Source organism: Lagopus leucura, unplaced genomic scaffold (assembly GCF_019238085.1).
Source record: "Lagopus leucura isolate 7727_CA_CO unplaced genomic scaffold, USGS_WTPT01 Super-Scaffold_73, whole genome shotgun sequence".
NCBI classification, from domain to species: domain Eukaryota; kingdom Metazoa; phylum Chordata; class Aves; order Galliformes; family Phasianidae; genus Lagopus; species Lagopus leucura.
The window spans coordinates 76,437,086-76,459,533 of record NW_024962252.1 but is presented as its reverse complement, the minus strand read 5'-3'; the positions used below and the strand labels follow the sequence as shown (position 1 = coordinate 76,459,533).

The 22,448-nt window shown below is 42.5% G+C and overlaps 1 long non-coding RNA gene across 2 annotated transcripts in view; it reads right to left on the bottom strand.

Annotated features, from left to right (window-relative positions):
* Positions 1-22,448, bottom strand: part of LOC122187014 — a 53,794-nt gene that overhangs the window by 18,703 nt on the left and 12,643 nt on the right. The window contains exons 2-4 of one of the 2 annotated variants that reach the window (XR_006181232.1): positions 13,914-14,062; positions 8,508-8,691; positions 996-1,113 (exon numbers count right to left, since the gene is read on the bottom strand). This is a non-coding gene — a long non-coding RNA (uncharacterized LOC122187014). Of the gene's footprint in view, positions 1-995; positions 1,114-8,507; positions 8,692-9,835; positions 10,110-13,913; positions 14,063-22,448 lie in introns of those variants that run through there. The other variant, XR_006181233.1, reaches the window with a different exon arrangement.

Genomic DNA, 22,448 nt, shown 5'->3' with positions numbered 1-22,448 from the left:
CATTAAATAGCAATGCAGAAATTTCCAAGACTGTGAGCAGCAAAGTTTTACAGACATCCTATTATGTTCAGCTTACGTAATGTGAGTGCTTAGCTGCTCAGATAATACAGTTATAGAGCTTTGTGGAATTAAAAAAAGGAAACACTTCCTTCAGTTACTAGTATGGCAGGAATGGAATTGCAGTGCTCCAGAAATAAAGTCAGTGCCACTTTTTTCCAGGCTTTATCAGATATTTCCAAGAGGGACTTGCTGCAGCAAAGATGACTCCTCAGCTCCTATAGTCGTGACATAATTTACACTGAACTTTGGCTTTTCAAAGCATTATCTTGCTTTTGGAAACAGAAGCCTCTGGTGACTCAGAGGTACAAAAGAGCAATGGTCAAGGTTCAAGCAGCAGTCTAAAGACATGTGTTTTCTTCCTGCTGAACTGCAAGACTTGGTTTAACTTCTGCTTAAATTCTTACTTCTGTTTGTACACAGCACCAGCATTTTGCAAAAGACAGGCAACTCCTATCTCGATCTTCCCTAAAGATAAACATGAGCCTTGCACAAGCTTCTGCAGCAAGAAACTGCAGCTAATGTGGTGGAGTAATGGCAGAAACATGTTATACCTAGAAACATTCTTTGCTCACAAATTTATGTTACATAAAATACCAAGGAGTTCAATCTTCCACTGGCTTAAGTCACAGCTTTATCAAAGCAAGTGGAATTATGCTGATTTGTATTAGATGACCACGTATTTGAAAAACATCTTTTGATCACCATCGGCCTACGTGGCTGATGGACTCCAGTGGGGCTCTCTAGGGGAAGATAAAGGCAGCAGTAGGAAATGAGCCCTATAGAAAGTAATACGCTGTGCTTTAGTGAGAAGCATGCAGGGTGAAAAATGCACCCTGTATATGTACAAGACACACCGTATCCCCAATAAAATAACAACAGTTCATGATCCAGATGCAGCATATGCACACACATAGACAACACAAATTAGTGCTTACTCCAGATGTGTTTCTTCTGCGTGGCTTCTGGTGACTTCCTCTGCTTTCTTTTCTGAAGTAGCATCTTTGGTGTCTCAGACTCCAAGTGGGTCATCTAAGGGCTCTTTTTCCAGCACTGCTGTAGTTGGAGAGATGTGATTTATCTGAAAGGCAGGCTATGCAAACAAACATACAATAAACTTATGCAGTTTCACATTTTTTCCACTCCGGAGATTCTTCCACCATCGCCTGACCCTTTGGTGCAAAACGCACCAGCAGCCTCAAAGCTGGTATGTAAACTTAACATGCCAGACAGGGGGAATGCTAAGGGCATCCATAGTCACACAGTTTCCATGATGGGAAGTGACTGTATTCATGCGAGAGTGGAAAACTTGGTGTACAAGCAGCCAGATCATTTGCTGTGGAATAACTCATTCAGTATTGAGCAATGACTACATGGTGCAACTTCCCCTGGGCTCACAGCTGCCATGATCAAAAGCAGGGCTGAAAAGAGCAAGGAATGGTAACAGAAGGACTCACACTCCCTGCTGCCACAAAGCAGGCCTGAGTTCCAACCAAACACTAGCTATTAAAACTTGGCTCACGACAACATCAGCATTTCCTCTGTGGAGTCTCATGCCCAAGGGATGAGAGATATGGTGCCAAGCCATCTTGCTTATTGACAAGAAAAGTCCGCCAGTTCTCTGCAGTAATAGTAATAAAAAGGTCACTACCAGCAATGCTGCTATCCCATTACTTTGAAACCGATGCTCAGGACTATTACTTTTTGTCTTTATTTATTACCAAGCATTATTGCTTGGCAGGCAAAACTCTTGGACTGTGATGTGTACCGATCCTTCCAGCATCTAGGTTTTCACAGTGATATTAATACTGAAGAGTACTGGAACAGATCTAAGATAAATATCCCAGTGTCCTCTCTGCTGAGTCCTACACATCAGCCACTGAGTTCAGATGGAGAAACATTCGGTGTTCCAGAACAGGATGGAGAACAGCCAAGGGAGCTTTCTGTATGCAAACGGAACAGAATACAAACCAAAGCTGCTCTTTGGGCCTGCTACCCTGCAACACACACTGTTTGACTTTACACCCACAGCCCGCAGCCCCTTCTCTCCTACACTTGCACAGATGCAAGGCACCACCTCTTGTCCCAGTGCTGCTAAGTGGCTGGGTTGGGTTGCTGCTGCATTAACAGGGCCAGAATGAAGATAGGCAGGACAAATAGGAGCAGAGCAGGTGCCACATCCCAAGGAACAGTGCAGCAAACCTCCCTGAGAGGAGCAGCAGGCTCTGTTGTTCAGCATGCTTCCAGCTGATCGCCATCCCCCCCTGCTGCTCCCAGAGCGAGGTGTTCCCCAGATGCTATGACTTACCCCTCCCAGGCATCAGGCCTGTGCACCCATGTGAGGACAGCTGGGTGTTTAATGCTGAAACAGCCGAAGAATATATTCAAGAATCTTTGATAAAAGCTACAATTTTATGCACCATAGAGCATCCATCAAGGAAATGCGCGGAGCTAGTGCCACAAAATAATTACATGTGCAGAGTCCATTGTAAACACAGCTTTTGTGTGCATCAGCACAGCTGGGGACAGTGTTTAAAAATATAATTATGTAGTGCATTTTATGTAGTCCGTGAGCCATTCAAGTGATACCATCAGTTCAGCAAAATTACATGCAGCAGTTCTGTGTCTATTGGCCCGAGCAAAGAAACATTTTTCAAGAGCATTATTTTTTTTTTCCTGCTATGAAATAGATTTGTCTCTGATGCTTACGGGGAAGTTGTGTCTCTGTCATTGGCCACTTTCTCTTCTCCTTTCACCAATGAAGGAGAAAGAAATGGGGAGTTATTTTTGGCCCTGCAACAGACTCCAGCGTCTAAATCAGTTAGTCCTGCAACCACTTGGGGTGGTGGTGTTGGTTCTCTTTTAATGGCTTCACAGAGAAGGAATTTGTGATGTTTGACTGCTAGCAAAAGGAAACAAAGCAGCTGTCATTGGATAGAAGGGCAAAACAAGGTTAAGACACTGTGTAATGAAGCAGGGTCTGGCCTTTAACACTGAATCAGTGTGCAGCAAACGATGAGCCGTGGCCAGATCAGCACAGAAGAAGCTATTACTCAGCCATACATATGCTACAGCATAGTGGGTGATCTCCATCATAGCAGCTTTGCAGCTATGCTTATTTCTGACCCTCCCACTGTTTATTTTATCCTTGTAAAGCTTGTATCATATTAGCTGCAGAAAACATACAGGAAGCTTTCTTTTCCTTCTCATGTAACTGCAGCTGCAGCTGAGTTGAGATGATGCAACAGTAAAATTCTGAGACAGTGCTTAACCACTGCTGCTAAATGGCAGTAGCAGCATGCACGCTTACCTGAGACAAAAATAGAGCTTTATAGATATTATCTGAAGGCCATTTTAAGGCCCCAACGCTTTCACTGCTTTGTAGACAGTAGGTTATGTGTGTTGGCCAAATCCCACCTGCAAAAATTACGTTTGACCTACCAAAATCTACACCAAAAAAGCAGATGGCTTTTGCTTTTAAGACCATTAAAAAAATCTGTACCTAGTTTTATAATACGAGATTCACAGGTGGGAGTAGTGAGATAGCTTCTGCTGCTAGTCAGGAGCTGCTTGGCACAGAAATAGGACTTGATGCTAATTTCTAAATATGGGATCTGAAAGCTGCAAAGAGATTTCCTCTTCTCTGTTAGCTGCTGGGCCAGGTGTGGCATACTGGATTGCACAAAAAGGAGAACATGGACAAAATTTCAGGCATCTGTATTCTTGCTCCATGCTCATTCTGCTCCTCCCTAAGAATATTGCGTTTCTTTTTTCTTAGTGGAACAGCGTTGATTGGAAGACAGAAGATACAGCCTGCCGTGGCAGAGCCTACTGAAGTGGGAGCCATGCACTGAGACCTCATTAGGATGATCAGCAGTGTTCAGTAGAACAGCAGAGCAGCCGAAAGTTCAGCACGGACATGTTTCTAAAGGGAAGTAAATACAACAGAGCTGTTTGAAAAATAGCAGAATTGCCATATATTTGTCTCCAGAGCTACTAAATGATTTAGGTCCTTCCTTCCCCACTGACATCTCTGTAAAATACATTTTGAAGATGTAGCTCTTTGTGCTCTCTGGTGGAGTCTGCATGCATTATCTAGATAAAGACTTGCATAGTGCATGCCACCTACAATTCACAAGGGAAGCTGAACAGCCATCATTCCTTTGCCTTCAATGCACAGACTGCTGACAAAGAGGTACGCTGGTGACCATATGTCAGGTCAGCTTACACAAGGAAAATGCGTATATGTATTCAGGCTTACATATATACGTAAGCGTATAAATACGCAGTGTATGGATACTGAGTAGAATTATTATATGGTATTAGGGAAGACTGGCACTGGGGAGATCAAGGTAGATAAATGGCATCTATAATTAAACTTGAGGAGAAGCAAACTTCTGCATTTTTAAAGTTGCACTCAGAAGCAGAATTTTTGGAGAGAAATTTATCAACTGAAAACAATTGCTTCTTTGCAGCACGGAGGTACGTGGTGCAGTCAGTCAAAATGAAACTGTTACTGCTTCCTACCATGTAGACAAATGGAAGGTATAAACAAGCAGCACTTTTAATTCAACTTGCTAAGCAGAACTGGTCAGTAGCCCACTGAGAAATACTACACTGTGTGGTATCAGCATTGAATGTGGGAGTTTTGTGGCGGCTGAGTTGGTTTTCTCCCTCTAAAATGGAACATTTTATATTCTCATGGGAATTTGTGATTGTCAGCTCAAATGTGTTTGTTGCTCTGAAACAGGACGCATTTAACACCGTTCCTGTGTACAGTGAGCTGGATTTTCAAAAGCACATTGTTGAACAAATACTTTGATATGGATATACATCTGCAGTTTGCTTATGCAGAAGGCAGTATCTTTGAAAGTCTGGCTCAAGAAGTATCTCTGTAACAAGTGAAGACCAAATTCTTCTTCATCTATCTTATCCAACCCAAGTGAAATGGTATCTCTAAGATGAGGTGACAGATTTACAGTCTTGGACCCTACAATGCTATACTAATTAACGTGTTTCCTTTGAAACGTAGTAGAGTTCTGTCAGCAGATGTGACATGGGGAGAGGCAGGAACGGACAGGCAATGGAACTTCCTAAGGATCACATAACAGATTGGTAGAGGAATTCACAGCAGAGCTCCTGACTTGTGTGTCACACATTACTAATTGCACCTCAGGTCCAAACTGCTCACGGTATGCCTTTCTGTACAAATATCACAACACTGCTCTAACACAGCAGCATCAAAGAATGTGCTCACTGGACATTTGTTATACAGATATGTTTTAAAGTTCTTAACACAAAATTTACTTGAAGAGATATGATCTGTCCAGGTGCATTCAACACAGACATTTGGATCAAATGCTAACAGAAAAAAATTGATTGAGAAAAACACTTGTCAGTAGAAACTATTTTCGACAACCAGAAGGAATCTTCAAGAAGAAAAATGTAAATAATTCACTGAAGTATTTTCTAGGTGAAGCCTAGCTGTGAATTTTGAGGCAAAAATGTGCAGGCATCATACTGATGTCCTAGAAATAAAGGAACAAAGCCACTTCTACCTTTACCAGCAAAAGGATCCCAGCATTGACATTTAGAGCAAGGAAAATAAAAGTTAAAAACAGAGGGAATCTTTCAGTCTGTGTCTGCAGATACTCCTGAACAGCCACAATGAGGTTAGTGCCAGATATATTCATTAGTTACCAGATTTACCTAGCTGTATCCACAACTCTCATTCCTTGAAACCAATCTATCATTCTTAAAATATGGTACATATGTGAAACTGTTACCTCTTCCAAAACAGACAACTGCCCTGGCACTGCAGAGTAAGTAATACTGCAGGGTAAACAGGGGGTTTTGGTAACATGTTCAAAAGAATATTGTAAGAAGAACCGTCAACTCTACGACCTTAAATTCCTACAATGCTCTTCTTTAATCCCTCTTACTAATGTTATTTATCCAGTGTTAATTAAGGACTCAGTTTAAAAGTGGTTTCTAATTTCAGGTGCCTCACTTAAGTCACCCAACTGTTAGAAATATGGCACACCAAACCCCAGCTGAAATAATGGAAGCAGTGGGCAGTGTGTACATAATCCCATCTCATTCCCTGCATTCACAGTAATAGCATCCCCACTCTTCCAAACACTGCAGCTAAGCCAACATAGCTACTCAAACTGTATTTCCTTTCAAACTGGGAGTTAGGAAAGCATTAGATATTTGGAGAACATGCATCCACAATATAATTTTTTAGGTAAGAAGATATCAACATATAGATTTCTTGAAGAAAAAAATGCTACCCAAAATACCATAGCCACACTGTTAAAGAGAACAGGAAACATGAAACAAACTGAACCTGTAATGATGTCTTGGTGCTGTGCAGTTGCAGATACTAATCATCTTCACAGTTCAGTTTCTCATCTACTTCCGTGCTCGTGAAATGGAAAGTTGAGAACATGGCTAACTTGACTGGCAGATAGAACAGGTGGATGGCAGTTTTGAACTGGGAAACTACAGGAGAGATTCAGCCTTCAGAACAGTAAGAAGGTGCCATGATGATCCTCAAACACCTCTGCTCATCAGGATGGCTCCTGCTACTTGCTATGCATGACAACAAGAGAAGTGGTGCTATGTCCTCTTCTCATCAACAAGGGTAACAACAAAACAAATTATTTAAGGAGTGTGTGATGAGCATCATTACCTAAGAGCACTGAATGTTTTTTTCACCATGGAAATTGTGTAGGTAGATGTGGAAGAAGTTCCATACAAGTGCCTACCTGCTGTAATGTCCCAAGTTTTTATGGCTGTTTGCCAACACCTAGATCCAATTTTGGGTACCCTTTCAAGGATCATGCAGTTGAGAACTTGGTCTGTTATAGATTCACAGAGTTTAAGTCAAGCAAGGACTATTACATCCTAATGCACATATCACTGCTCTTTTAATTTCATTCAGGAACTCTGTATAGAACAAAACAACTATTAAATAAATAGTTGATATAATCTGTCTTTTCAAAAGTTATTCAGTATTACCTTAAGGAAGGGTATATCAAAAGTTACTAGGAAGTTTTTCTTTAGCAACGTGTTACCTCAAACTCTAAGCCAAATTTCTGGTTTGAGTGTGCTTAGCCTCAAGTTCCAGATAGTTGAGCTGCTCTCCACCACTTTGCCACACATTCTTGAGCCATTCAAGATATTTTTTGTGTGTGTGTGTGACAAGTACAGTATTACCATGAAATAACTTTATACTAAGTAAACAACTCTTGTCTTCCTTTTAAAACTAAATAGAGAGATTCCAGGCTACTATAATCTGTTTGTGGCTTTCAGCACAACTGTTAGAAATACCCGGGCAACCAATGTATCAGTCATAAACACTCAATGTTGTTTTGGTGTTCGATTTTTACATGCAAATATAGAAATAGAGAAGGAGGAAAAAGTGTGTGTGCCCTAATCAGCAAGTCAGCAACATCACAAGAGACATCATTCAGGTTTAGACTTCATCTGTCTTAGTTTGTTTACCTAAGTTCAAACTTTACCTTGTAGCACCATAGGAAAAAACCCAAACAAACAAGGGAAAACATTGCATTTCCATATCTGAACAAAGATTTTAGATCCCTTGTGTTGTACATGGGACTGCTTAGCTGCTGCACAGAACAGCATTCAGACAAAGGCTGTGGCTGCAGCAGTGTAAGGAGCACAGCCAGGCCACAGATGCACCCCGCAGGCTGGCTAGAGGGGTGGCTGGGCAGCAGCACGCGTCCCATTGCCAAGAGTGAACTGGGACTGCTTCCATGCAGCCCTTCTGTGGGTCACCTGTTTTGAGCTGGAACAGAGTGCTGATATTTGGGCTTCGGGCTGTGGCTATTCAAGGACTGAGTTCATGTTTGCTAAGCTGTTAATTACTGCGCAGGACTTAGTGTAATACCAATGACACAGCAGGAACTACAAGAAAGTGAAGAAAGTCTTCCCTTTCTCATTCTCCGCCAGTACCAAGGGGACTGTAAACCACTCCTTACTTGACATTATTCTGTCTTGAAAAGAGGTAACCATCCTAGGAATGGCAGATAGTTGAAAGAAAGGCAATTTCCAATTACTACACTGGGTAAAAGCCAGAGATCAGATTCAATTACATTGCACTTTGCAATTTACAATCTGTTGGTGCTCATTCCAGCAGAGGCTTGTTAAATGCTCTCTTACTGGAGACCTTCAAAATATGCTTACCTGCTGAAAAAGAAGAGGTTCTCAGCCCCCATCCTCGCCATAACTTATGCCATCAAAATCCAGGCCAGACCCCAGCCTCCACTTAAGCAAGAGCTGCACATGGCTGAGCTCTCTCTCTCTACAGAAACTTCATGGGTTACAGAGCAATACCGGTGGGAGACCAAATTTGAAATGCAAATTCATCAGAATGCACAATTCTATCATTCAGATTCTGACAAGCACACTGGCCTACTACTTACATGCTTCTAAATCTAATACTTGAATGTCTTCCTTCAGTTTTTCTTTTTTGAGAATCACACTCTTGCAGCTTCACAGTGTAATTGCTATTGCTGCCATACATCAAATCTCCAACTTGCAAAATCCAAAGGACCATAGACGTAGTGAGATATGCAGGAAGGTGTCCATTCAAGCCTCTTCTCATATCTGCAATGCAAATTATCCCTTAGGTTTGCCACTATAAGGAGCAAGCAGCAGTGCTTGCTTTTGGACCTCTGTAGCAAATAGCGTAACTATGATATATGGATTGACTGAAGACACCAACACAAGATTCCAACGATGTGATGGCTCAGGAGAAATGTGAGGTGACCTATGACCTGTCACAACTAAGCCAATTCAGTGTGTACCATCAAGAATGCTAACAAAAATATTTGTGAGAATGGAAAACGATTACATTTTTACACTCATCCCAGAACTGAATTCAACCCATTCACGGATCTACTCCTTTCCCCTTCCTGCACATTTACTTGTGCAGACCTTGTCAAACACCAGAAAACATGTAAGAGAGGAACACCAACAGAAATAGCAGAACACATCTCTTAGAATTTAAAGATGAAACTCATTTCCAACAACAAAATCACCAGAAACAACGAATAGGTCTTCTAACAAGGCAGATCAAAATGATCTAAACATTATGTGGGGGACTAGATATCAAAAAGAGTAATTTCCATCAAATCTTGGCCATTAATAACGGTAGAGTGTGAAATCAGAACACGCATCAATGGGCCACTGACCTTATATTGTGGTTATTTAAACTACTGTGTAATGGAGCAGCATACCATGAAAAAATGCAGTTCAAAGTGGGCAGCTGCCACTGTAGATTTAGATTTCAGCCTCTCATTCATTTTGTGTGTTCAATTCACACCTACTTCTTTCAAAAGTTGTGACTTCTTTGCTCCCCTTTCTGCATTTCATTTTTAATGCTTGCCTTGCTGGGTGCCGGTAAGTTTTCATCTTTGTTTTACTGCGTGGTTTGGTGGAAACTAAAGATACCTATCTGCTATTGTTCCTGCTAATAATGAACTACGTTACTAGTAACACGGGCTAAAGGGTCTTTGTATCATCAGAGCAATTTCAGAGAAAAGCATGGAGTCAAGCTCAGGTTGCATACATTACTCCAAAGTCACAGGAGGAACCAGGTCATGTAGCAGACGGCAATCTAAAACCTAGATTTGAACAGGTGTCAGTTGACCCTCCTGCCATGAAAAATGATCAGACACAGCACCCGAGGAGGATGAGTGGAACGTATCCTGAATGAGCTGTGAGAGCCCCAGTGCGCGCAGATGCTTACCAGCGCTGTGCTCCTCCCTCTGCAGCCGTCGGGAAGCACAGCTGCAGCATGTGGGTTGCGTCCAGTGAGAGGTTCTGCCCCTAAGCAGTGGTGCTGAGGAAGTTCTGAAGAGGAGGAGGAGAAGCTGACTTTGGCAGCCTTGAGGAAAATCCCAAGGCAGTCCCGAGGTTAAACAAGGGGAAATCTGGGAGTCAGGCAGACTTGGAAATGCAGCAGCTGCATTATCTATGAAATGGAAGTCACGTGTTGATTCTGAGCTGCGAGTGTCATAGGGAAAAGGAGCCAAAGGGAGCTTTGGAGCTGCATGTTCTGAGCTAAACAAACTAAATGCTAACAGAAGGCACTGACATGAAATTGGCTTTTACAAGGAAGAACTTTCCCTTCCTCCCCCAGCCAGGCAGCCAGCCAGGCTGAGCACCAATGCCCAAAGGTCAGGCACCACTCCTCAGCCTCATTGGTTACCAGGATCTCCTCTGGAAACAAACGCTTTCACACCACCATTGGGCGTGTTACTAAGGGTTGCTGAGAGCTACGTTTCAATTAATGTGAGGTAATAAACACTGTGGTTCTGGGCAGCATTGGAATGACAGCTATCTCGAGTGGCAGCAGGTCATTACCCCATTCCTAGCAGGCAGGCAGCTACTGCTGGCTTTCCCCACCTGAAAGGGGACCAAGGGGCATGCACACATCACTGTGCCTGCTCTGTATGAGGCCTTTGGGTAAACTGAGTACTGTGGTTCCCATGATTATCAGCTCAGCACCACTACTACAGCCCTATATAAAATGTAATCATAGAATTGTTGGGGTTGGACGGGACTTCTGGAGATTGAGTTCAGACCCTACTAAAACGGTTCTCTACAGCAGGTTGCACAGGTCCAGCATGTTTTGAGGATCTCCAGAGAAGGAGACTCCACAGCTTCTACGGGCAGCCTGTTCCAGTCCTCTGTCACCCTTGCAGTAAAAAGTTTTTCCTCATGTTCAGATAGAGCTTCCCATGTTCCAGTTCGTGCAAAGCACCACTTGTCTTGTTGCTGCACACTGCTGAAAAGAGCCTGGCCTCATCCACTTGACTCTCATCCTTTAGATATTTATAGGCATTGATTAGGCCTCTTCTCACATATTCCTCCAGGCTGAACAGCCCCAGGGCTCTCAGCCTTTCCTCATAAGGGAGATGATTCAGGCCCCTCATCAGCTCAGTGGCTCTCAGCTGGACTTTCTCTGTAAGATCCCTGTCTTTCTTGAACTGGGGAGTCCAGAACTGAGCACAGTACTCCAGCTGTGGCCTCGAAATATGCTTCTGAAAAACCCAAGCTCCTGCAGGTGGAGGGGCTGCTAACACCAATTCTGAAAGCTGGCTTTCATCCACATTACTGCAATGCCCCTCCGGCCAGTGTTGAAGGCCTGCCTACACCCTGAAAGCAAGCATTTACTCACTTCTGCTGAAGTGTCATTTATATTACTCAGAAGACATCATGCATCTGGGGTCACAGAAATAATTACTAATAATTAGGAAACATGCAGCATTTCACATTTCCTGCACAGAAGACCTTTGATTTTTTCTCTACTTGGCTGTACTTGTCTTGGCTACAAACTGCATTCCAATTCTTAATCTTGAGCTGTCAGGAAGTAGCATCTGGGCTAGACAACAAGGAAGAAGCTCAAATCATATTTGAGTCTTTGTGTGTCATGCACATTTGAGAACAAGCTGCTAGGCCCATTGATGGAAGACAGCCCCAGAGCCCATGGGGATTTTCAGCCTCTCTCAAAACCGATCCTTGTACAAACAAGGACTTCCTTTACCACCTAACAAAAGTTCTTAAAGAAAAAAAAAGTGAAAAAATACTTAAAGATCTGTTTAAAAGGCCTCATACTGGTTAAGAGAAAGACAGGGAATTGGGTTGGATTTTTTTTTTGCCACAGTACTGTGCTTGGCAACTCCATTCTGCCCTGTCATATGCACACATCACTGTGCTTGGCAGAAAAACTGCAAGAGCTTAGCAAGGGAAATGGCAAAATCACACATCCAGTACAGGTGGGCTAAAACGAAGCTCAAGGGAAATAAAAGATGATGTATCCATGAACACTGATTAAGTGTTCATGGAAAACAAAACTTATCTTTGTTGAGCTAAATAGTAGTTGAGACTGAACATTACACAAATTCAATAAGCAGAAATGAAATTGTATTTTTTTAATGAATGAAATTAACTTAAGAGAGGGTTGCCACAAAGACTAAGCAGAAATGTCAATTCGCTTCAGACCAAAAATTGAGCCTTAAAAGATAGGCTTGTCTCTTCACCAGTGCTCATTTCATTCTTTGACAGGCAGAGAAAAGAAAGGAAGAAAACAGAGGAAATCAGTGCAACAGCTTTGGAAAAAAAAAAAAAAAAGCATCTAAATTGGAAAACAGCAGCTCAGCATGCTCTGTGGGTTTTCTTCTCCCTTCTAACTTATTGCAGCATTTATTCCTCCACAGTGTATTCAAGTTCCTTGCATGCTCATAGCTTCAGAAAGGAGTCTGAGAGCAGAGTGGGAGTGATAGCTGAGTGTATGATTTGGATTACCTGTGGCTTTCTCCAAAGATGCATATTTGTCTCTAGACTGGCTGATTTTGGAGATGTGCCAGGTAACACATAGAAGTCACCCCATTCTTTTCTTCTTAGCAATTACCTCTTCGCAGTTGGAAACAATTTTTCTTTTTTTCTCAAGGCTTTGTCATATTGCCAAAATATATTTGAATGCAATATCTCTTGTGCAGCCAATAATCCCTACTCCATGCAGTGTCTCGGACCCTGTGATGACAGAAATCTCTGCACAGGGCACTTCCCCACTTGTGCACAGCTTCCTGGCTTCACTGTGGCTCTGGAAAGATGTGGAGCTCACTGCACACAGAGTCCACAACAGCAAAAACCATCAAGAAAGGTTTTCAGGTTGCCAATAAACAACAAGAGATTTCTATGTACCTTCCTTGCCTAAGCAATGCCAGTGTCAAAAAACTGAAACAAAGAGGGCAAAGTTTGCTTTCCTGCTCTGTATCAGGGCAAGGAAAAGCAGACTTATGCTTGCTGCTTTTCCTCTAGGTCTACCTGTTCTCGTTAACCTTGAATGGGGCAGATCATAGTGCAGAAGGCAGTGCTGTACTTCAGCTTTCTTGAATCACCTGGTGAAGTTTAACCTCATTATCAACAGCTCTCACTGTCACACTCAGAAAAGGGCCCTTGAAATCCACAGGCTATAAGTTAATCAGTGCTGCAACTCCCACAGTGTGCTTAGTACTGAAACAAGGATGACTGTGTTTCTTTGGAAGTTTGTCACATTTTATTCTGCAGATTTAAAAATTATGCCATCATGCATACCAAATTCATCTACTTCAGCTATTTTGCATGTAGGTCTTGATTTCACTAGTTGTTCAGTATTCTGCATTCATTTTGTGTTCAAAGACGAAAACTCCAGTCAGAGTCAGGTCCTGCTGAAAGCTCTGACTCACATTCCTTTTTGCTCCAGGGCCTTTCTTCCTAACCTTTCTATTCTCTCTAAGAAAGAAAAAAAAATCTTTTCCCCCCACATTTACCGATGCCAGTGAGAGTAATGGCTTTTGTTCATGGTCTTTATATAGCAACATCTCCATTCTCGTCCAGGTTTTTGAACAAAGAGCATGCTTCATCTCATCACCAGTCACCAAAGTCAGTGGAAATGATTCTGTGGATTCCAATGGGTATTGAAATAAGATCTTAGAAAAACCAACATGTGTAGTTTTACTAAAATCTGTACTTTATATTAGGAGATCTTTTTCAGGAAAGATTTTAATATTCACATTGATTATGTAAGTTACAGAACAAGCCGTAGGCCCACAGCTGCCAAAGTGAAAATAAATGGAAACACTCACTGAAACCTTGGCTGCGTTTCACACAAGACCTGCTTCCCTCAGTCTTCTACAACTAGGATGGGAAAGTGTTTGTCAGGCTCAACGACTTAGTGGCCACCACCCGAAATCTTTAAGCACAATCAGCTCACTGGGTAGCCGCCAGTCGGGAGGCCAACGAGAAGCCAGTCTTACCAGTGAGCTCCAGTCCTTGCTCACCTCTGACACATACCCAAGCCTTCTCCAGGTGACAGCTCACAGCTGTTCTTGTTCACTTGTAAATCCATTCTGAGGACAAGTGCAGCATTTCAGCTACAGTACCAGAAGTACATGGCTCACACGATGAAGTTTTGATCAGACGAAGGCCCCTGGAAAAGGGGAGGAAAAAGAAAAACTCCACTACCTAGTTGCTATTTGCAATACAGAAAATACCTCAGCAGAGGATCAAAATTTCAAGATGGATCACTTTTTGTTTTTTATTTTAAGCAATCTCCTCATCAGATCACAAAAGTTTTTGTTCCCTGTGAGCCTACCACAACTTCAGATGCATTACGTGCTAGGACTGCTCACGTAGCAGTGAGCACTGAGCAAGGTGACTACATGGTGAAGCACAGCTACTACTATACTGAGCAGAGCAGAGCTCTCTCAAGCAGGGGATTATTTGGTCTAGCCTCAGGCTCATTCTTATCACTTGTTTTAATCGTGGGATCATAATTCATCTGAGCTTAACTTAAGTTGCTCCAGTTTCCAGAACCAAAGTCCAAGCAGAAGAAAAAACCTCAATAACCTCATTTTCCTTCCTTCATTCCTTTTCCTCCTTCCTCGCAAGCGAAACACTATCATATTCTCGGGTACAGGATCATGCAACTCCCATTGTTTCTAAAGCAGGAGTCTCACCACTCCCAGTCTCATACTAATCCCAGTGTCTCTTCCTAGACACTATCTGCAAGCTCAACCTAAGGATTTGGGGCATTACAAAATGGCCTTGCTTCATTAACATGAGCACTCACTGTCAGATCTTCAGTGCAGGTGTCCTGTATCTCATAGCAAGCCTGCTTCCCTTCATGTAATGTGAAACTGAGCCCCCTGTTCTCCAGGAGGATCTAGTTCTCCATATGACACAATTCTGAAGGTAGATGCGTGCACAGATTGATTTGGCCCATCAGCATCAAGTCCTCTTTTTACCCGAGCTTCTGGGACACAGGTTGCAGCTCAGCAAAGCAGACAGATGTGTTTAACTTGACACAGGACTGTCCCAAGCAGTTGCACTTGTGACATTGCCTATTCACCAACTTAGATGCTTCGCTGCATCAGTTGGTGTGACCTGGCTTTGGTTCTGGAATTCTCAATTGCTGCTTCAAAGGAACACAACGAGCCTCCTTTTGCAGAGATACTGAACTCCACAGAAGGCTTAGCTAATGTCAGGGGAAATCATGAGTCCTCTGGAAATCTCTGGAAACGTAGGCACATCATGTACAAAGGAAGATTGTACAAACAATGCAGCCAAATAAGTAAATCTTGGCAATAAAACAGTCATTTACTGAGGAAACAGCATACAGAGAGGAAGAATCAACTGGGAAACACTCTTTTGTAAAATTATTTGCCCAATTTCCATGTGAGCTATCAGTGAATCTTGGAAATGACCAGAGGGATTTCCAGTCACTGAAGCACTATTGCCAGCTATTTCCATGCCCACAAAGATGACGGAGACCCACTGAACACCTCTCCCTTCTTCCACGTTGGTTTAAGGCAACTTTTCCACTACTTTCAAAGTGGTGACATTTTCAAATGACAATTCTGTCTGGCGTGGCACTGTCCCTCTCCTCCCCTCCACTTCCAAAGCACTGCAGGACCTGTGATTTGCCACTGCCACATGCACAGTGCTCAAAGGGGATGCAGAGCAGCTTCAGAAATCAAAAAAAAACAAAACACTGTGCATAGGAGTCCACAACTTTGCAATGCAAAGCCAACTTCACCATCTGCACTGCCACTGCAGCACATAGATCTTGGTGCAGGAAAGTCACCAAGACTTAAAGCAATATCAGAGAAAGCTGCATTCCAGCCTGCTCTCCCAAGATGGGCTGCAGAAAGACTGTAAGTTAGGTCACTTGATTTCCACATTAACTCCACTGTATAGAAGTGGGCTGGGCATGAGGACTAATGCAGCAATAAGCTCAGTCTTCTGTCCAAATCTTGAGGCTTGACACAAGCATGAAAATGGAATAGTAAATATCTTTTTTAAGAGGTTCCACTTCTATCAAATATATAGATATACTTATCTCCAAGATTGCAGCTGCCAGCCAAAATTCTATCCATCTCAAAAGATGAACAGTTAATGTGATAATGAGAACATATCCTCTGAAATTAATTCCCTGGTACTCAGTTTGTCCAGCTTCAATTCATGGATTCTGCACAAACTGTTTCAGGGAACATCTCAGCTTAAGATGACTTGTTAATAAACAAGATGATGTTATGAACACAAATTAGAAAAGGTCAATAAACAAACTCTATTTTAATAACATTAAACATTTTCATTTTTTTCCCCAAGAGAAAGAGAGAAGCTAGTAAATATGTTCGTATGAAAACTCTATCTCCACTTATTCTGCTGCTGTTAATCAACATGCTTAATTGCTGTGGGGCAAGCCTATTTGTATCAGCTGAGGATGAGCCTCTGCTAGATTTGATTCACCACTGGATATCAAAGACAACTATGCTAAAAGAGCAATAATAATACTGATACCAAACAAGAATAAGTTGCAGGAGAATGTGACCTCCAAGAAAAGCAGAGTGCACCTGAGGCAGGCAGCCTTACTGTTTTAGAAATAGTTCCTAATTAAATCTTCCACCTGTAAGTGGATGAATGGACTTCTTTTGATTGCACAATGAGCAGGAGAGCCTAACAGTCTGATAAAACATCTTACCCCCTGCACAGCCATTTGCAGCCTATCCACAGAGTGCCTTTTGAGGTACTGCCATGTTAAAAATGTTCTTGCCTGAAGGTATTACCTCACTGTGGCAGATGTCACCAACTTGGCACTATCTGAAAGGTCTATTAAAAGCAATGCAATTAATTACTCGGGTTGTCATCGCAGCACTGCTTTTAAGATATTTAAAATGGTTTATTATTGATAGCCTAATCCTGGAAAGTGCTGAGCATCTTCACTTCTACCCATGGACACCCAGAGAGATGAGGGCTGGAGCAGAGGCTCCCCAGATGCTGGACACCCTCAGGTCTGCTCTGGCTGCTCTGTGTGCCTCCACTGCTGGGAGACCTGACCCAGCAGCAGGCACTGGGCTGCCAATGGTACTCAGAGTCTTGAGTCCTGTCTGCTTTAGTGATCTGAGGAAATTGTATTGATGGCCAGCCTGTAGAGACACCAGAAAAAGTGGGTGAGGAAAGACAAATATTTGTCTTTTTGCTTCCCAATACCCACATCTGTGATTAAATACATATACATTCATAAGCAATATATCAACTTAATTTCCCCCAAATTGAGTCTGTTTTGCCCATGATGGCAACTGATCTATCTCCATCTTGACATCTTGACTCACAAGCTTTCTCATTCCTGTTTTTCCTACTTGATCCCCTATCCTGCTGAGGCATTGAGTAGTAAGAAAGTAGTTGGGTTGACTTTTTGCTACTAACTGGGGTCACCTGACCACACTTAGGTACCAAACATGATATGGACAAATGGTGAACCAGGAGCTACAGCACCTACGGAAGCTCCTGGTGCCCACTGAGCACTGAAAGCAGCTGGAGCTGGAAGAATGCTTCTGCTGGCCCATCTGGCTGCATCTTATTTCTTTATGAGGAAGAAATATCTCTTGGGTTCTGCTATGTTTCTGCCAACACATTGGACTTCCATCTTGGGACACAAAACACAATATAGCAAAGCATCCTTGAAAAATTGCTCAGCTTTCCTATGTGGCAGTAATGACTACAACTATTGCCAATAAAATGAAGAGGAACAAATTCTGGGAGAGGAAAAAATATCTATAGGTGTACAGAGGATAAGTGAAGTAAGAGTAATTTGCTGCATGGGTCTCTAAAGTACAAATCTTTGGTTAATTTCAGCTGTTGATATTGCTGTTGTTTGTTTCAGTTTAGACATATCACCAAGAGACAAAAAGGAAGCGTCAGATATAGATTATAGAAGAGAATTTACACACAGCTTCCTCTTAAATTGATTCAAATTGTCTCAGATATCAACCAGGTCATGCAAAGTAAGATATCCCTAACCACTGCAAGCAGTCAGAATAAATATGGATTTGAAATGAAAAAATGGTTAGTCTCCAGGCACCTCTTTCCCAGCATCCTCGATGGTATGAAAGAGAGTAATTGGCACATTAACAACAGTCATGTACAGTATTAAACTCTAACTTCTCAAGTGCTACCAAGGGCTGAGAAATATTACAGGGAAACAGTAAGTCTGGTTAAAGCAGAAGGAAGATATAACTCATGCAGGTTTAGGACCTACTGAATTGGTCTAGGGCACAAAACCCTGGATGCAATGATACTTCAGATCTTTTTTAACTGAGAATTCAATCTAGCATCTTTTCTTTTCTTTGCAGGAAACCATTGATGCCACAGATAATTCTGAAAGACCAGAGAGAGAGATGTGAAAAGAACCAATAACGAAAGTACTAGAAAATTCTAGAAGTGAAAGGAGGGAGCTACCAAAGCATCAGTGCACCACACAGTTTGGCAGCTAGGTAAACTGACGCATTTTGGGCTGCAAGCACATACAGACCAGTGCTGTGCCAAGACACACAGGCCAGACCTGAATGAGGTACTTGTGTTACCAAAGCTCCTGTGGCCACATGGCCTTGATACCCCATTCAGTCTTAAAGGAGCAGGACACATAAGCTCAGCAGCAGGCAGTGATAGAGCAGCACACCAGCAGGGCTGCACGCTGGCAGAACCCAGGCTGACTAATATTCAGCTACAATGCAGGTTTCAAACCCATGAATGTTTTTCCAGCTGTTGAAAGAAGGACTGCAGAAAAAGAAATCATCCCAGTATCACTTATCTACACAGGCTGCCATGGCTGCCTGCACTAACTTCAACAGCTACAGTGTTCCTTGTAGCTGCTAGAGGACATCCCAGGCATTGCCTGCTTGCAGCAGTAGTGTCCCCAATGAGATAGACTCTCATTTGAAATTGGAAAAATTTGTCCTTGGTCCCAAAGTAGTCAGTGTGGATGAGCAGGCCAGCCTTACATCTATGAAATTACGTGATAAGTTTACCATTGGAGTGCCATTCTATTCCGCAATGATTTCTATTTTTCTTTTCTTTCTTGGGAGTTGAAAGAAAAGGATTAACGGGAATTCAGTTGACCTTCTGTTGTTAAAGGCCAAATCTTACTTGTTACGTTCACACAAGGTGGCACGGCACTAAGCAGACATCTAACCTAGACAGGCAGGCTTTTATGTTATGTAAAGCATAAGCAGATTTCAAAGAAAAGCTACTAATAACCTCTGCCTAATTTTTTCTAAAAAAGATTTTTAAAGAATTTGAGAGCAGGACAAAGTGAAGGCTGTATTTCAGAATAAGGCCTGTTAAACAGAGGCCAGTGAGATAATACAGGACTTGAGCATACTGTAGTGCTTCCTTATATCTTTCCTCTCAAGCTTGAACCCTTCCGCACGGAGTGCTCCTTCTTGTACTACATGCTGCACACCCTGAAACAACAAACTCTCAATCCCTGGGGTGCCCAGGTATTTATGTAACAGCAACGATCATAACTGTTCTGAGATAGCATAGGGTGTTATTCCAGGAAAGATTAGATCATGGTATAGACCTCGAGTTTACTTCTTAGTTGGGGAAACATTTCTTGAATATAAAGAAGCAATTGAATTGATCTCTTCTTCCTTAATCACGTACTATAAGCTTCTTAAGGACATTCAAGTGATCTGCACAACAAAATACTGCTTGAATACTTTTTCTTGCAGGCATTGCTACAGTCATGCTGTCACAAATCCTGCTAGTAACATTACAGTGACATTTTAGCACCATCAGGAGCAGACCAGAGCAAACTAGGACAGACAGTTAAGTTCCTGAATGACACAGATACAGAACCCAATTTCCCCTTAATTCCTGCCCAATGCAAGGAGTCAGGTAAACACTCCAACTCTTCCCACTGCTTCATCATCTACCACTTTGAAGAGGACTGAGTATCTATCTCAGACACTGACAAACAGAAGACCTATCACATAATGCAGCACCTCCCTCCTTTAACAAGGATAGCATCATTATTTCTAGGTTACTGTATTCTAAGCATATAAGGTGGGGCTGACACCATTGTATTATCCAGTCCTCAACAGCTGGATGCTCTACTGCTAAATTTTTCAGTGCATTTGGATAAATGCTGTCTTGTTTGAATCCTTTCCATTTCTTTCCTCAAATATGTCTATCAGCAACGTGTGATCAAAACACAGAACTTCCACAGCATGGGGAATTCCAATCACAATGAAGTCCCACACCCTGCACTAGGATTTTTAACATTTCTGGACAGTCTTTGGTTCCAAATCAGCTACAGGTAGGCACATTAAAGCAGCTATCCTTTAAAAGTCTGAACAAGGTTAGACCTGCAGGGTGATACCTAGGGGTGAATATTTGTTTCTCTATACTCTCTTAACTTTTAAACATTTTCAATTCTTTTTCTTTAGTAATTTTACTTGTTCACTCAAGAGCTGATGATTATTTTCCTCATTTTCTGACAGTAAGTGGGACTTAAGCATAAGCAAGGTACAGGCACAGGAGAGGCTTACTGAATACCACACAGCATACACAGTGCTCTGAATTGGATAGTGTGGATTAGTTTTTACTCCATATTTCCAGTTATCCTGGACTCCCTTAAAATGACAGAGAAACAGCAAATATTCACATTAAAAACCTATAATGAAAAAACAAAATTTGAATTTAAATACAAAAATTCCCCTTAGTCAGCTATGCTTTTTGTCTTTGCAATCCCAGTTTACTTGATCAATCTGTCTTCTGATGACCTACAGAAAAAATAACTTTGACACCCATCTGCACAGCAGGCTGGGCTGAGAACAGAGGTTCCCTTCAAAATGCATTCTTCTCATTTCATGGTGAAACTGTGACAATATACCATACAATGTACATTTAAGGACTTTTAAAACTTCATGAGTCTGTTATATTCCATTCGCTGTTCGCTCACATACAAGACACTTACCATCATTTATCAGCAGTTCCAGTCAACAGGGGAGATCCAAGACAAGTGCAGACTTACCAGCGTGACACCTACCTATAGGAAGGGTCAGAAGGAAGACTGAGAGCACTACTGGCCTGTCAGCCTGACCTTAGCATTGAGGTCCTTGGAGGTGTTCAAGGCCAGATTGGATGGGGCACTGGGCAGCTTGGTTTAGCATTAAACGTGGAGGTTGGTGGCCCTGCATGTGGCAGGGGGGCTGGAGATTCATGATCCTTGAGGTCCCTTCCAACCATGGCCATTCTGTGATTCTGTGATAACCAGGTGACTCATCTACTGGATGACAGAAAGGCTGTTGATGTAGTCTACCTAAACTTTGCCAAAGCCTTTGACACTGCCTCCCACAGTATTCTTCTAGAGATGGTGGCAGCCCATAGCCTAGATCAGTACACTCTTTGCTAAGTAAAGAAGTGGCGGGAGTGCTGGGCCCAGAACAGTGGTGAATGGAGTTAAATTTAGCTGTTGAACACTCGTGAGTGGTGATTCCCAGGAGTTGATATTGGGGCCTGTCCTCTTCAACATCTTCACTGAAGATCTGGACGAGGGCATTGAGTGCACTCTCAGTAAATTTGCAGATGACACCAAGTTGAGAGGAAGAGTCAATCTGCCTGTGGGTAGGAAGTCTCTACAGAAGGATCTGGACAGGTTGGATCACTGGGCTGAGGCAAATGGGATGAAGCTCAACACAACCAAGTGTCGGGTCCTGCACTTCAGTTACAACAACCCCAGGCAATGGAACAGGCTTGGTGCAGAGTGGCTGGAAAGCAGAATGGAGGAAAAGGATCTAGGGGGGTACTAGTCAACAGCCAGCAGTGTGCCCAGATAGCCAAGAAGGCCAGTGGCATCCTGCTTCATGTCAGAAACAGTGCTGTCAGCAGGAGCAGGGATGCGTCCCTCTGTATTCAGCACTGGTGAGACCATACCTCAAGTACCGTGTTCGGTTTTGGTCCCACACTACAAGAAATACACTGAGGCCCTGGAACCTGTCCAGAGAAGGGCAACAAATCTGTGATGGGTCTGCAACACAAGTCTTATGGGGAGAGGCTGAAGGAACTGGGTTTGTTCATTCTGGAGAATAGAAGGCTCACTCTACAGCTGGCTGAGAGGAGGTCGTAGCAAGATGGGAGTCAGCTTCTTCTCCCCGGTAACTAGGATAATGGCCTTAAGTTACAGCAGGGGAGATTTAGATTGGATAGTAGGAATAATTTCTTTCCAGAAAGAGCGGTGAGGTGTTGGAACAGGCTGCCCAGAGGTGATGGAGACACTGTCCCTGGGGGTTTTCAAGGAAATGGTATATTTGGCACTGAGGGACATGGTTAGTGGGCAGGGTGGTGATGTGTTGACAGCTAAGCAGATCATCTTAGAGGTTTTTTCCAATCTTAATGATTTAACAAATTATGAAATTCAGGCTTAAATGTACCTTCGGTACACACCTGTCTGTCTACACAGTTACTTTTTTTTATCACTAATTTCCTATCTTATGATCATGTCACTGATTGGTCAATTGGTCAATTTAGTG